Below are 15884 nucleotides of genomic sequence, written 5' to 3' on the forward strand. Positions count from 1 at the left end.
AGTATGAAGCATCCCCTAACAGTCCTCCTCATTAATCTATTCAACCACAGTCTGTACACTGGGTATGTATCAGAAGCCAAAAGAACAACTGTAGTAGTGCACCTTACTAAAGGAGTCCTGCCTGTGAAACTCAGGCAGCTATATTCCTATCAGCTTCAGCAGCATCATTTGTATGGTGGTGAAATGTTCCATCATTTATCTCATCAGCAGTGGCATGGAACCTGCATTCTTTAAAATCAAGCCATGTGGCTTAGTAAAAGGTGAAACATGCCTATTAGACACAATTAGATGAGTAGCAGATGCACTAGATGAGGGTACCTCCATGAAGTTTAACTTGAATTAAGCTAAGGTATTTGACAATATACCTACCCTGGTGTGAGTGAAAAATTAGTTAAGCTTAGTTTATAGCTCACTGTGGCACATTAAATTGTAGTTTGACTTAAAAAAATTGAACGCCATCTATTGGAATTGATGACATAGTAACTTCAGGAAGACTTGTCACTAGTGATGTACAACAAGGATTTTTTGGGGACCAGTTTAATTTGGTATTTATTTCTCTGATGTCAAAATTAATATAAAGCCCTGACATCATCATATCTGTAAAGAAACCAATATCCTCCAAGAAGGTTTATCTCAGATAGATTCATGATGTCTGAATCATGGTCTATAGTTGAACACTAAAACAATGTAGTGTCATACAGTTTTAGAAAAAGGAACTCTCACACATTTAGGTATCTTTGTAGAACATGAACTCTCCTTTGACCACTAGATAAACATTTACATTTGGAAAGCTTCCTACCTCACTCAGTCGATTACTAAAGGATTCTGTTCCTGGTCCAAACATATCATCCTTGGCCTCTGTCCATTCCTCCTCAAGCACATACTACAATAGAATACGTCGTTTGGCAGAGATTTGTCAAAGCACCTAATCTAACTTAAGAAAATGCAGTGTTTCCTCCCCAAGTTATCCAGAACATCTAAAAAACATATGTTTTCTATGTCTAATACATACTCTTACATGGTAATCTATGCGTAGTCTATAAAGCTCTAAATAACTAAATTTTACTTAACCCACTGGATATTTGCAAAACCAGTAGTGAAATTATTACAAACACAAAATCAAGGAAACTAAGTCTATTTATCAATGTAAATAAGACTCGTTGATGTTGTAATATCTCTCCTAAAGAATCTCCTACCTCTGGAACAAACTCCCACTTTTTGTAAAGTGAAGCACTTGCCTTACCATTGTCTAATCTAACTTTGATGAATACATTGGAAACCAACAATTTAACCCAGTCTTATTTCCCTATCCCTTATGGACAGGAAGTAAATGGATATACAGGGAGACTTCAGTGGCTATGCTTCAAACGGTTTAACTGGTCTATAGAATATTACTGAACTGTGAAACTATCACAGCATCTAAAAGAAATATATTTATTTGTTTATTTGACATTTGTTGACCGGGTTAGTCCAGCTGGGTAAGAGCCGTTTTTCAGTGGAGACGCGGGAAGAAAAGCTCCACATACATATCAACGTAACTAATGAAGTATATATACGTAATACATAGCTACATCAACAATACTTACTAAGGGTAAAATAAAGCTGCGTTTACAATAGTAGATAAAAAGAAGAATAAGTGCATCATGGTGGGATAGAGGGTCAATAATTTACATACATCAGTAGAATTTACATTCATCATAAGTGAGGGTAGAACTAGTAAGAGTAATAACAAAAAAAAAGGAAAACTCAAGTAGCTTTAATAAAATCCAAGACAAATCCACAATAAATAACTCCAGGAAGCACTTTCATCTACAATAAGACTTCTTCAGACTGGAAGTTAACATTCAATAACACACATTTAAACACTTTTTTAAAAAATCACATGACTGTGTAATTAGTGTTTTAACCCTTTACGTTTCAGGTACATAATAAAGTCTTCTCGATTGTTCAAACCAGGAGGGTAACAAGCATTGAGTCTAACGTGCCAACTATATTTCAACCATCCCAAGTCATCTTCTGGGTTTAATAAATTTTCAACATTATTAAAGTCATCCACTACCAGGAACTTTATTAAACCCAGAAGATGGCTTGGGATGGTTGGAATATAGTTGGCAGGTTAGACTCAATACTTGTTACCCCCTGGTTTGAACAATCGAGAAGACTTTATTATGTACCTGAAATGTAAAGGCTTAAAACACTAATTACATAGCCATGTGATTTATAAAAAAAGTGTTTAAATGTGTGTTATTGAATGTTAATTTCCAGTCTGAAGAAGTCTTATTATAGATGAAAGTGTTTACTGGAGTTATTTATCATGGATTTGTCTTGGATTTTATTAAAGCAACTTAATTTTTTCCTTTGGTTTTGTTATTGGTTTTGGATTTTAGTCTAAACCGGCTTTTAGCTTACTGTTTGCAACTACTACAACTAGTAAGACTAATGTAGTGAAACACTAATGGAAAATAAGGGGAGTGAAGAAGTATGTGTAAAGAAGAAGAATGTGAAGCAAGAAGGCAGAGAGGAATAAGGTCAATCAAGAGTATGATTGCACTGACATAGCCATATATTCCTTAGGTAGTTTTTACAGCATTTCTGAACTGGTGTTTAGGTTTAGTAGTTCAAATTTCCAAAGGAAGTTTATTGCAGCTCTCAGCTGGGGAATAGCTATAAAGGTTCTTCCCAATTTCAATTTTTGGCTTGTATATAGTGAGGAGATGTTGTTCTGAGCTCCAAAGTGTTCTAAGTGGGGAGTTGGGGGAGATGACAGAGGTAATGCTGGGACAGAAAGAAGGTTGGCGCAGTAGAGAATGAATTATCTGATGCTGTGGGAGGAGATGGTTGTGGGGAAACTCTAACCAGTTTAGTTTCCTGAGTGCTAAGGTGTGATGGGAATGGTAAGGGCGTTCTGCTGCAAATTTGGCCACCTTGTGCTGCGGTAGTGCTGTCGCCTCACAGTAAGACGTTTTCCGGTTCGATTCTCAGCTAAAGCGTCTTCTGTCTGGAGACATGCGTGAATGGGCGTACCTTCATTGAAGGTTGTGCATCAGGCCTGGCAACTCGGCATGTAAAAATCTACTGCGAATCATTAGCGGACTGGAGTTCCGCTGTGGTAACCCCTAACCAGGGAAAGCTGAAAGACACAACAACAACAACATTGTAAGTGAACTCTTGTTTAGACAGAAGTGTGGTTTGTAAGCTGGTAAGAATTTGAGAGCCATAGAGCAGGGTTGTGCTAGGGCTGTCTTGGCTTTATTTTTTTGTAATCCAACTATTCTTCATTTCCTTGCTCTTTTCCATTGTTTGTATGTTCCCTCTTCTTTATGGCACTCCTAATACAATAGCTTATCTATGAATATCTTTCTTCTGTTAAGCATTATTGTTCTTTTCATATTCTCCACTGTCACACCTTATGCTATATGTATCATCTACAGATATTTCCCCATCCATTCAGTTACCTTCCGCTATTACTATACTTGTAACCAGTTTTCTTACCTTCATATTCAATCCTGTAATATTTTAATATATTGGCCTCTCTTTTATCACTAACTGCATGTCACATTGCAGCATGGTTGCAGTTAACTAACAATAAATTGATATTTACATTTCTGACTATGCTGTTTGGCATTTCTCAAGTTATTCTCAAATTATTCCAGATGCACTTTTTCCATCACCTTATTTTCTCTTGCAACTTTTAAAAACAGCAGGTTCATACCAAACCTGGAATATTAAAATCCAGTAGAAAAAATATATTTTCTGTAATATATTATATTATTGTCATAAACCTGGTATAGATTCTTAACCAATGCTTTTATAGTATGTCTAATTTGTTATAATTATTAAAACTGCAGATATTTTTGTTTTACTTTGAAGATAGTAAAGTTATTTTCTCCCCGGGCCTCCACTGAAAATGGGCTTCTACCCAGTTGCACTTTCCTGGTAATCAAATAATCAAATGTCATAAATAAATGAAAACTACTATTTTCTTTTCTTTCTTTTAAGAAACTTACAAAGGCTATTAAAATGTACAGTATATAACAAACCAGCATACAGCAGTAAAAAGTAAGACATAATATCCAATAATTTATTCCAGAAACTACAGCATAACACAACAAATTGCATATCTGGACAAACACATATGCAACTATATCACTAAACTAGATTCTTTCTCCTAAGCATAGGACAAATATACCAATAGTCATTAAAATTAAAAATGTCAGGATTCTTGCCCAAATCATTACAAAGCTGATTATTGTAATGATGCAAATGTGTACCAATATCACTAGAAAGTGTCTTACAGTACCTACAAATAATAGCATCTATGACTAAAATAAGTTGTAGGAGTCATCTTCTCTGTCTCAAAGATAGCAAAATCCAGTTTCTGAGGTGTGATTACTAACAGCTAAAATTTCAGATCTTTTAATGGGTGCTCTGCCCATCTTATACCAAAGGATACAGCAGAACAGATCTTTTGACATATCCCAAAAACAAAGGGACACGCCTAGAGTATTCCAAAATAATTAGCCTCAGTTTTTCAATAGCACCCTGCAGAGAATTCAGGAGCCAGAAATTTATTTTTTTAATGAGAGAAGAAAACAGGTGCATTGAAGCCCATGTTTTTGTCATAAATTTTTCCTCTTTTCTCATGTTTAGTTTATATCTAGAACAGATGGTGCCATTGAAGCCTACAAACCTCAGACCGACTATTATCAAATCCTTTGTGCAAAACTGAAAATAGAAAAATTACTATTTTTAGTTTCATGTATTAATTCAGGACTTGTTTACATTATCATATTTTTCTTTTGCAATTTTATCCCTGTTATCTGTTGATCCCTCTTAACCAGCCTCACCTATGAACATCCATCACTCAGGAAGTCATTATGGGTGATTTGATATTATACGATGACCCCCCTCCCCCCATTAATATTCCAAAATGTGCATGCTGATTGGCCAGCATGCACATTGTAAATCGACTTATACTAATGGCAAAAGGTCCGGTCGCCCGGACTTTTTCCATTAGTATAAGTCTTTTTTAAAACACTGTCTCGCTATGTTAAAGGAGTTTAACATAGTGACACAGGTTTAAAAAAAGCAACGGAGATCTCCGTTGCTTTTTTTAAAGCTGTCTCGCTATGTTAAACTCCTTTAACATAGCGACACAGTGTGTATAAAGCAACAGGGATCTTGCTTTCTCCGTTGCTTTTTTTTTAAAACCTGTCTTGCTATGTTAAATGGGTTTAACATAGCAAGACAGCTTTAAAATAAGCAACGGAGATCTCCGTTGCTTATTTTAAAGCTGTCTCACTATGTTAAACCCATTTAACATAGCGAAACAGTTTGTAAAAAGCAACGGAGATCTTGCTTTCTCCGTTGCTTTTTTCAAAACTGTCTCGCTATGTTAAATGGGTTTAACATAGCGAGACAGCTTTAAAATAAGCAACAGAGATTCTCTGTTGCTTTTTTTAAAGCTGTCTCGCTATGCTAAACCCATTTAACATAGCGAAACAGTAAAAAGCAACGGAGATCTTGCTTTCTCCGTTGCTTTTGCCCACAGCTCTGATGTACTGCGTAGGCATACGCATGCACAGTACATCAGAACTGCCGCGGAATACCAGACAGCTGCGGAAGGGCAGCAAGGAGGCATTATACAATGCCATTATTTAAGAAAAGTAATTATTTTTTTTCTTAAATAATGTCATTGTATAATAGCAATAACCCACTTCTGGGTGTGGGTAATGCTGGATTTACCCATGGTTGGCTTTGTTTGGTCCCTCGGGCTTCGCCCTCAGGACTAAACCATGCCAATCGTGGGTAAATCCAGCATTACCCACACCCAGGCGTAGGTTATTGCTGTATTATTTTCTCTCCATCCCGCTGTACATGAATGTGCATGAATGTGCATGAATGGTTAAGCATGAGAATGGGGCAAATGTAATGAGCTGCCCATGCTGATTGCCCTCAGTTTAAATCAGAGGCTTTTCCAGCAAGCAGTTCCATTCCCAGCCCTGAAGTACACAAAGGGATTTTGCCAGACTTCCACAGGAAAATGCCATTTCCCTATGTGTTTTTTTAGCTCCCACACCCCTCCACTCCTATTCACTCTTCTTCCACAATACCTGGCCCCTCTAGTACCGGGGATATTAATCAAAACCTGACCACCTGCGCCACAATCAGAGCTTCATTTCTCTGCACATTAAAGACAGGCTCATCATCTTAATTTCTATTGCAACGTTTAATATTAACATGTTTCAGACAATCCCAGGGAGTTTAAAGTCCAGTAGTAGAATGACCCATTTCATCTTCCTTCCTGCTAAAACAATGAGAGAGAAGATCACTGAAAAACCAATCAGTAAAAATAAAATGAAAACTCCAGCAAAGCTAGAACTTGCACTGAGTGACCTCCCAAACATCTTGTATCAGAGGCACATGAGATATAATTCAGAATTTCACTATCTCACCATCATCCTCAGCTGTGAAGGAATGGTATACAAATAAGACTGATCGAATATTTATGTCCTTTTACTCCATGTAGCCAGTAATTAACCTTCTTACTTTTATTAATTTCTCCAAGTCTTTTGGATTTCTAATACCATGATGGGAATAGACCCCTTTCCTAAGTCAGAGTATGATTAAAGTTCATGTAATTAGTATTGTTTCAATCTTTATCACCCAGAAGTGCTCTTTGCAGCAACTGCAATGTGCCCAGTAATGACTCCTGCAATTCACATGGAGTTACATGTATCGGTGATATAGCTAAGTGTGACTGTAAACTTTTTTCATAAGACCCATTGCTCCTACTACTACTGGAACAGTCTGGGTATCCTTCTTCCACATTGCCCTTGTGTCTGCCCTGCAAATCCTTGTATTTTATGACTTTGTGGCTTTTTGCACATAACACACTATAGTTACTGCTGGTAGCAGTTTCAGCCATCAGTGCTACTTTTGTCTTCTTTTCATGGACTACTGTATCTGGTTTTCTCGCATCTGTTTTTTGAACTATTGGTAATGGATGATACCATATGATATAAACTTCATCATTTTCTATAATGATTTGTGGCTCATGTTTCCATTGTTTCTCAGCTACTTCAATATTATGTTTGTACAATCCTGAATGCAACAGTCTTGCCAAATTATTATGCCTTTCAGTATACAGTCCTTCTGCCATTAGTATATCACAACTAGCACAAGATGTGTGACTGTTTCCAATTCTGTTTTACAAAACCTACATTTGTTTGTTTCTCCCACATGTTCAATAGATTTTGTAAACCAACATATTTGTCTGCTATCGTGGACCACCAATATTAACCTTTCATCTTTTAGTTTAAATTCACCTCTCCTTAACCATTCCTACATTCGATCCTGATCAACGCAAGGTTGTTGCAACAGTTTTCTATACTTACAACTATATTTATGCACCTTCCACTTTCCTTGTCTTCTCATTTTATCCTTCACCTTATATCGTTTCTTTTGCTTTTTGGCACATTCAGTTGCTGGCTGATTTTTATCTATTTCTGGTTTTATTTCCATCACTGCTTGATGCTTCTGCTAAACTAAGTAGGGACGTCATCATAAACTTAATCTCCTTGTGTTTCAAAACTTTCACTATGTTTGGGTCTCATGAGGTCAGGTCTTGTGAGGTCAGCAGATATGTATGCAGTCCTACAACAGCAAATCTATACATGTAATCAATTTTGAAGAGGCCCATACCTCCTTCAGAATGGGGAATATATAGTCTTGGTATGCACTGATTTTTATAAATCATTTGATGAGCATGAAGCATCCTTCTTGTTTTCCTGTCCAACCTATCCAGCATCTTTTGGAGCCATTCAGTCCCTCCAAAACTGTGCATTAGGACAGGAAGAGCAAATTGGTTTATAGCTTGGACTTTGTTCCTAGATGTCAATGCTGTTTTCAGTATTAATTTAAGTCTTCTAAAATATTCCTTACTAAGTTTTATTTGCATTTGTTCATGTGTTATTATCAATCCTTCATCAATTGCCAAATATTTATATAGGCCCTCTTGCTGAAGTTCTTTTTTATCACATTTGTGCCCCAAACCACTGTTTTCTAGGTGCTGCAGCTTTTCTGCTTTAAAGATTGTTTTTGCACATTTATCAAGACCAAATGGCATTCTTATATCATCTGAAAAAGTTTTGACCACTTGCAGTAGTGCTTTCATTTCCTCATCTGATGAACTATACAGTTTTTAATCATCCAAAAAAGAAGATACGTCTTTATACTTTGTTGTTTTCTGGGAGCCAAATTGCAGCCGTGACCTAATCTTTTAAGAAGACAGCTTAATGGGTAAAAGGCAAGACAAATGAGCAGAAGTGACAAAGAATCACTGTGGAATATCCCCAGTTTGGATTTTTATCTTTGGAATAATAACTTGTCCTTTATCATGGCTTAACTGCAAAGTGGTTTACCACTGTTTCATGGTCACTGTAATGTATTTTATCAGTGTAGGGTGTATCTTATACATTTTTAAGCACTCTTTTATCCATGAATGCGGGATACTATGAAATGCTTTTTTGTAGTCAACCCATGCTATACTTAGATTCTTCCCCTTTTTACAGTTGTCCACTATGACTTTAACAACAAATGATCCTTTGTTCCATATGGCTTTCTTTTATTGCCCTTTTGTTCTACTGCCGTAATGGAGTTTTCTTCTAACTGACTATAAACTCTGGCAGCATCAATTCCCGTGTATTGTTTATACATCATTGGAAGGCAAATTATTGGTCTATAATTTTAGGATAGCTTGCAAGTTCACTCAAGTAGGAGCATTGCTTTTCCTGTTGTTAACCAGGTTGGTGTCTATTCAGGGTGTGCATATTAATAATTCTTACTCATGGCTAAATCTTCATGCAAAGATGTTAATACTTTCAGCCAAAAATTAGGTACTGCATCTGGGCCTGGAGTTTTCCAATTAGAGAATTTTCTTAACTTTGTCTCAATCTCTCTGGCTGCTACTTCATCCCATTTCTTATCCTATACCTTTGAACCTCTTATTCTTTCCTTAACTTTTTTTATCCATTTAGCATATTTCTTATGTTCCACAGGATCTTCATAGATACTCCTCCAAAATGATCTATTTCATTTTTATTTATTTATTTATTTTTTTATGTGGTCTTTCAATTCCTTTTACCTTATTTCCCAATTCTCTATAAAACTTTTTTGGATCATCAATAAATAGCTTATTCTGTAGGTTTCCTTTATATTTATTTTTTTATCTTCTCCGTCTTTCCACCTGTGCTAAAATTTTTAGTTTATTTGCAATCGTGCATGATAGAGCCTGGTCTGTTCTAAACTGCGCATTGCTATTATCACACCTATTTTTCTTAGTATTTTTGTTGATCTATTCCCCTCTTCTATAATCTTCTAACAGTGACACTTCCTGTCTTAACTGCTTTATAGTTTTCTCTATTCGATATTTCCATAATGGTATTCGATTTCTCCCCTTCCTTTCCCTCACTACCCAGTGTTCTTGTGGTAGAACTTTATCAGTTATTAATTTAGCTGCACAGTAATATATCCTGTTTACTTCTATTATATCACATGGATCTCTGTGAACAATCCTAATTACTTTGTTCATTTGTTTTATCAAACGTCTAACTTTTTGGGTTTTATTAACCTTCTGCAGTCTATTTCCTTCATTGATCTTGGTATATCTCTCTATGTCTATTAAATCAAGCAACACTTCTCTTAGCTCATTTTCTTCCAAACTAAGGACACATCCATTGTTTCCCAATTCCTGTGGGCATTCTATAGAGCATTCTATAGCATCTTCCTGTGGCAAATTCTCTTCAACTTCACCCTGTGCCATCCGTTAATCTATCATATGGGAACTCATTGGCCTATCACTCCTCAACATTGACTGCATCAGAGTTTCCACTGTTTCCCGTTCCTTCCCTTGCTGTCTAGCTTCAAGTGAACATTTATACTGGTTTCCTGTGGAAGGCTCCAAATTATCTTCATATGGCACCTGACCAACTGCTTCCTGTTCCACTGATTTCCCCTTAATTTGGATATCCATTACTCTATCCTGTTGTGGTGCTTTCTGAATAAGATTTTTTACACCAAATCCTTCACTTTGCAGGTACTCCATGACCTCAGTTTCTGTTTCTTTAACTTCTCCATTACTAATCTCCTTTTCTACTTTTCCTCTTTGTCTTCTTATTTTTTGTATTGTAAAGTTGTCCATGTCTGGATTCCTTTGCCTGTACTTCTCTTCAAATATCTTTGGTGCTGCTCTTTCTGTATTGGTTAGTTTTGCTTTCTCCTTTGCATAAATACTATACCGTATTAAATCTCTTTTTCTTTCCCCTGTCCAAATGTCTTCTTCAGATGTTTCCTGATCTTCCTGTTTCTCCCTATTTTGGGGACTCACTCCAACCTGCTGTGACGTAACCTGTGCTAGGCCTTTTACACCAAATCCTTCACTTTTCAGGCACTCCATAACTTCAACTTCTATTTCTTTAACTTCTACTTTACTAATCTTATTTTCTACATTCCATCTTTATAATATTTTGTTTATTGTGAAAGTTTCCATATCTAAATGTTTTTGCCCGTATTTCTCTTTGAATATATTTGGGGCTGCCTTCTTCACATTGATTAATTTGTCATTCTCCTTTGCATAAATATTGCATCATATCAAATCTCTCTTTCTTTCCCATGTCAATATTTCTTTTTTATACTTTTCAAATATGTCTTGGTTTTGTTGTTTATATTTTTGCACTTCCTCAAATGCTTCCTTCTCCAAACAGGTCAAGGTTTCTTGCTCTATATACTGTTTTTCACAAATCTGTCATATCAATAAACACAAATTTTCATTTGAAGCTTCTGACAGTTTTTCTTGCAGAAGTATTTTTCTTTCCTCTAATTTGTCTCTTATCTTATGATGTGGCAGTATAGGTTTAGGTTTGTTGGGTTAGGTATCTGTCACACCATCTGATGTTGGTGACTTGGTTGTATAATTTAAGGTATATTGGGGTAGGTATCTGTCACACCAACTGGTGTTGATGATGTGGTAGAATAGGTTACGTTTGTTGTGTTAGTTATCTGTCACACTATGTGGTGTTGCTGATGTGGAAACCAAAGTTTAGGTACATTGATTTAGGTATCTATCACACCATCTGTTGCTGGTAATGTGGTAGTATATATAGAATCATGCATGTCAGGTAAGGTATCTGTCATGCGAGCTTGTGTTGGTGATGTGGTAGTGTAAGTTTAGGTATGTTTGGTTACATATCTGTCACACCATTTGGTGTTGATGAGGTTTCAGTCTTTTAATTTCTCCAACTCTTTTGGGTTTCTAATACCATGACAGGCATGGATCCCATCCCTAAGTCAAAGTATGATTAAAGTTAATGAAATTAGCATTGTTTCAATCTTTGATGTCAGCCGATAGTGCTATTCACAGCACCCACAATGTGTCCAGTAATGACTCCTTCTGCAATTTGTATGGAGTTACATGGACTGGTAACATATGTAAAAATGTTTGTACATTCTTTTTTATAAGACCCATTGCTCCTACTACTATTGGAACTGTCTGGGTATCTTTCTTCCACATTGCTGTCATTTCTGCCTGCAGATCCTGATATTTTATGACTTTGTGTCTCTCTGTATGTAACACACTGTAGTCAATGGGTGTGGCAATTTCAATGACCAATGCTACTTTTGTCTTTTTTTCATGGACCACTGTATATGGTTTTCTAGCATCTATCTTTTGAACTGTTGGTAATGGATGATCCCATGTGATATAAACTTATTCATTTTTTGTGATGCTTTGTGGCTCATGTTTCCAGGGTTTTTCAGCCACTTCAGTACCATAATGCCACATTATCATGCCTTTCAATATACAGTCCTTCTCCCATTAGTATGTCACAACCAGGAACGAGGTGTGCAACTGTTTCCACTTCAGTTTTACAAAACCTACATTTGTCTGTTTCTGCCACATGTTCAATGGGCTTTGTAAACCAGCGTGTATGCAGACTACTGTCTTGGGCTGCCAATGTTAACCTATCATCTCTTGGTTTGAATTCGCCTCTCCTTAACCATGCCTTCGTTTGTTCCTAATCAACATGAGGTTCTTCTAGAAGTTTTCTATACTTGCAACTATATTTATGCTTTTTCCACATTTCTTGCCTTTTCATCTGGTCCTTCACCTTATATACTTTCTTTTGTTTTTTGGCACATTCAATTGCTGTCTGATTTTTATCTACATCTGGTTTGATTTCCATTCCTGCTTGATGCTGATATGCTTCTGTTAAGTTAAGCAGAGATGTCATCTTAGATTTAGTCTCCTCATGTTTCAAAACTTTTATTACATTCTTGTCTTGTGAGGTCAGCAAATATGTGTGTAGTCCCACAATTGCAGATCTATACATGTAATCAATTTCAAGGAGGCCCATCCTTCCTTCAGAATGGGGAATATATAATCTTGGTATACACTGATTTTTATAAATCACTTAGTGAGCATAAAGCATCCTTCTTGTTATCCTATCTAATCTATCCAACACATTTTAGGGCCAGTCAATCACTCCAAAACTGTTAGGACAGGAAGAGCAAATTGATATTTAGCTTGGATTTTGTTTCTAGATGTCAACTCTGTTTTCAGAATTAATTTAAATCTTCTAAAGTATTCCTTACTAAATTTAATTAGCACTAGATAAACAACCGCAAAAAGCAGACTGATGAACAAAATCCAAATAAGTTACAGGCAAATCAAAATAAATGTATTTCTATGAAGCACTTTTCGTCCAGTTCTATACATGAACTTCTTCAGATACAGTGTAAGAAAATGGTGCTTAAAATACCCTCCTTTACTAGTCATGTGATCAAAAGACCAATCAAGAATTTAAAGTACCCTCAACATAAGAACACTTATATTACTCAGATTTCTCTCATACAAAAGCATATACTAAAACTTTTTTAAAAACAAATAAATGTTAAACATGAGTACAGTGCGGCAACTGCACTTATTGTAACATGATGAAACAAGGAACTTGTACCTTTATTAATGATTACAAGATACCAACAAAAGTAGATTTAACTGCAGTTCTAAGGCAGTAATGTATGTAGCAAAATGTCAAGTTTCTCCATCATTTTACATTGGCAAGACAGACCACATATTAAGAGATAGAGTATATGAACGTCTGTACAGTATAGACAAACAAAAGGAAGAAAATGCTTTAGCTAAACACACATTAGTATTCCCTGATCACAAGTTCAAATTTAAAGCAATAGACCAAGTTTGTAACAGCCCCCAGGGGGGGCTTTCTTCCTTGTTATTAGAAAAACTGGAACTTATTTGGCAAATAAGACTTAACGTATATACTTATCCTGGTCTTAATGACAAATGTTCCATTATGTGCTTATTAAAGCTAAAAAGCTTGGATAGATGAATCTGCACAGATATTGTTGCATGCTTCATGATTTTTAAAATAAGTATATTAATAATTAATGAAAATATTATATATTGCATTTTATTATAGTTGCGTTGATGGTATTTTGGTGCTATTACATAGTTTTTAATGTTAAACATATTCATAGCAGGTTGTATGTAATTTATTTTATTCATTTCATTTGTCTCTTTAAGTATTAAATGGGTAGGTCATGTGACCTTTTTAGAGGCTTATTTAAATGAATAGTACTGAACTACTTTTTTATCTGAAGAAGTCCAACGATTTAGTTGGACAAAAAGCACTTAAATAAATTGTGCCCGAGAAGCATAGCCATTTAGTGGATTTGTTTTATTCTACAGTCTGTTTTTTGGGTGTTTTTTGCTTTTGAAGTAAGTTTTGTCATCCAATCATGGCTAACAATGCTCAGGACTCTACACCTGAACTCTTTATGGATGCAACTGCTGAATCGGAAGCAGCTGGTAAATTAACAGCATTGATTCAACTTTTATCTCAAAAAGTTGAACCTTTGAACAACCGTATAGATGCTGTAACATCTAGTCAGCAGCAGGACCAAGTTGCATTACAACCGCAGCAACAGAGGCAACTGAGACAAACTGGTATGCCCCTTAATCACAGGGAAACATCTACATATGAGCAGCACAATCAGCGCAGTGATTTAAATAGACCGCTGAAATTTGCCAACGTTTGTGCGGGTATTTGATATAGCACTGCAGACACTGGTAAGGTGTCTCTTTTACAACAACAATTACAACAGCAACACCCTCCTAGGCTTATGGGGTTGCCTACACTAAAAGACTGGCTTATTTCCCCAGTCGGTCTTTTCATTTCCACTAGTGCAGATGGAACAGGTAACTTGGCCGGGGGTGACATTTTGCTTACGGATTTACTACATCAGCTTGACCAGAACATGTTGAAATACAAAAAACTTCACCTGGAAGTTGAATACTTCCAGGAATGTATCAGACTAGAAATTGTACCGAAAGGGTTGAGACTGGCAATATCCCACTGGGCTAGTTCCGGATTCTTAATTTCACTTAGATTTAGTGAAATTATTTAACCAAAAGGGATTGCAGTTGTTGCAAATGATTGTCAAACATTATAACTTGATGACTGAGGAACTTATGGGAATAATTTCAACATTGGCCAATCAAATTAAGGCACACTTAGACTTTGAGAGATACAAATATGAATATAATTGTATCTTTCAAAGTATAGACCAACATTTAGTCAAAATTAGACAAACAAAAGTTAAAAAATTGGAAAGAGACTGCCTCCAGTATCGCACTGGTTCAGCATATCCACACCCTCCACCCTCACAAACATGGTTTACAAACATCAAGTAAATAATCAGGAGATGGGTTTGGTTAACGATGATGTCAATACGCCTACGTCCTCTTCCCCACAAGGGAACAAAAGTACATCAAGTAATACATCAGGGAACCAAGATGGAGAAAATTTAAGGAGAAGTGATTGTACTAAGGATTGTAATGGGAACTATAATAATAAAACAACAAACAACCAGCAGCAGACAACGGCCCAGTCTTCGAGGCAGGATTTTACCAGGGGGAAAACATGCAATTTTTACAACAAATGGAGGAAGAACAACAACAGGAGATAACCTGTAGTTTTTCATTCAAAAAAGACTTTGTTATTATAAAAAATAAAGAAAAAGACTTTTCTATTTACAACTATTCATCATTTGAAGTTACTGTGAACTTGGTCAATATACTTGCTAAAGGTTTGTCATTTTGTTTCTACATGTAAAATGGACATGGCTAAGATAATTTGTGACCTTAAAATGTTTGTGCGAAAGTTAAACTTGCATCAGTTATTGGGCACACAAACCATTATTTTTAATCAATTTAGAGTTTCTAGTTGCTTTAATCCTCCCTTAAACAATCTCTTACTAATTTTTGAAAACATGTGTGAGTTAGATTTTAGAAAACTTGGCAATTTAGATATGAAATATGCTTACAATTTAAACATGGAAGAAAAGGAATTGTTTAAACTGTTATGTTCTGCTAAAGTCCGGGTCATGAAGCCAGATGAAGGAGGCGGACTAATGTTTATGGCTGTAGACCATTATGATAGGAAAATCCAGTGTATTTTGAACTCAGATGCATATATGGAAACATCCCTAAATGAATTAAACATTGCTAATCAGCATATTAGAATATACTTTAATGATTTATTCATAGAGGACAAGATAAATATGCATATATATAACTATTTACAAATACTGTCACCAAAGACTCTATGCATGTTTGGAGTGTCTAAGCTCCATAAAGATATAAAAGACCCCCCTGTTTAGACCTATAGTGGACGGGAGGGCCTCATCCACATACGCTTGTGTTAAATTTGTGGATTCTGTCATGATAAAGTATGTTACCACAGAGGAAATTATTTCTAAAGACTCTTGGGCTTTTTTAGACAAACTTAATAAACTAGAGTATAGTAAAG

Source organism: Protopterus annectens, chromosome 3.part0 (genome assembly GCF_019279795.1).
Source record: "Protopterus annectens isolate FY-2018-M chromosome 3.part0, PAN1.0, whole genome shotgun sequence".
Taxonomy (NCBI): Eukaryota; Metazoa; Chordata; order Ceratodontiformes; family Protopteridae; genus Protopterus; species Protopterus annectens.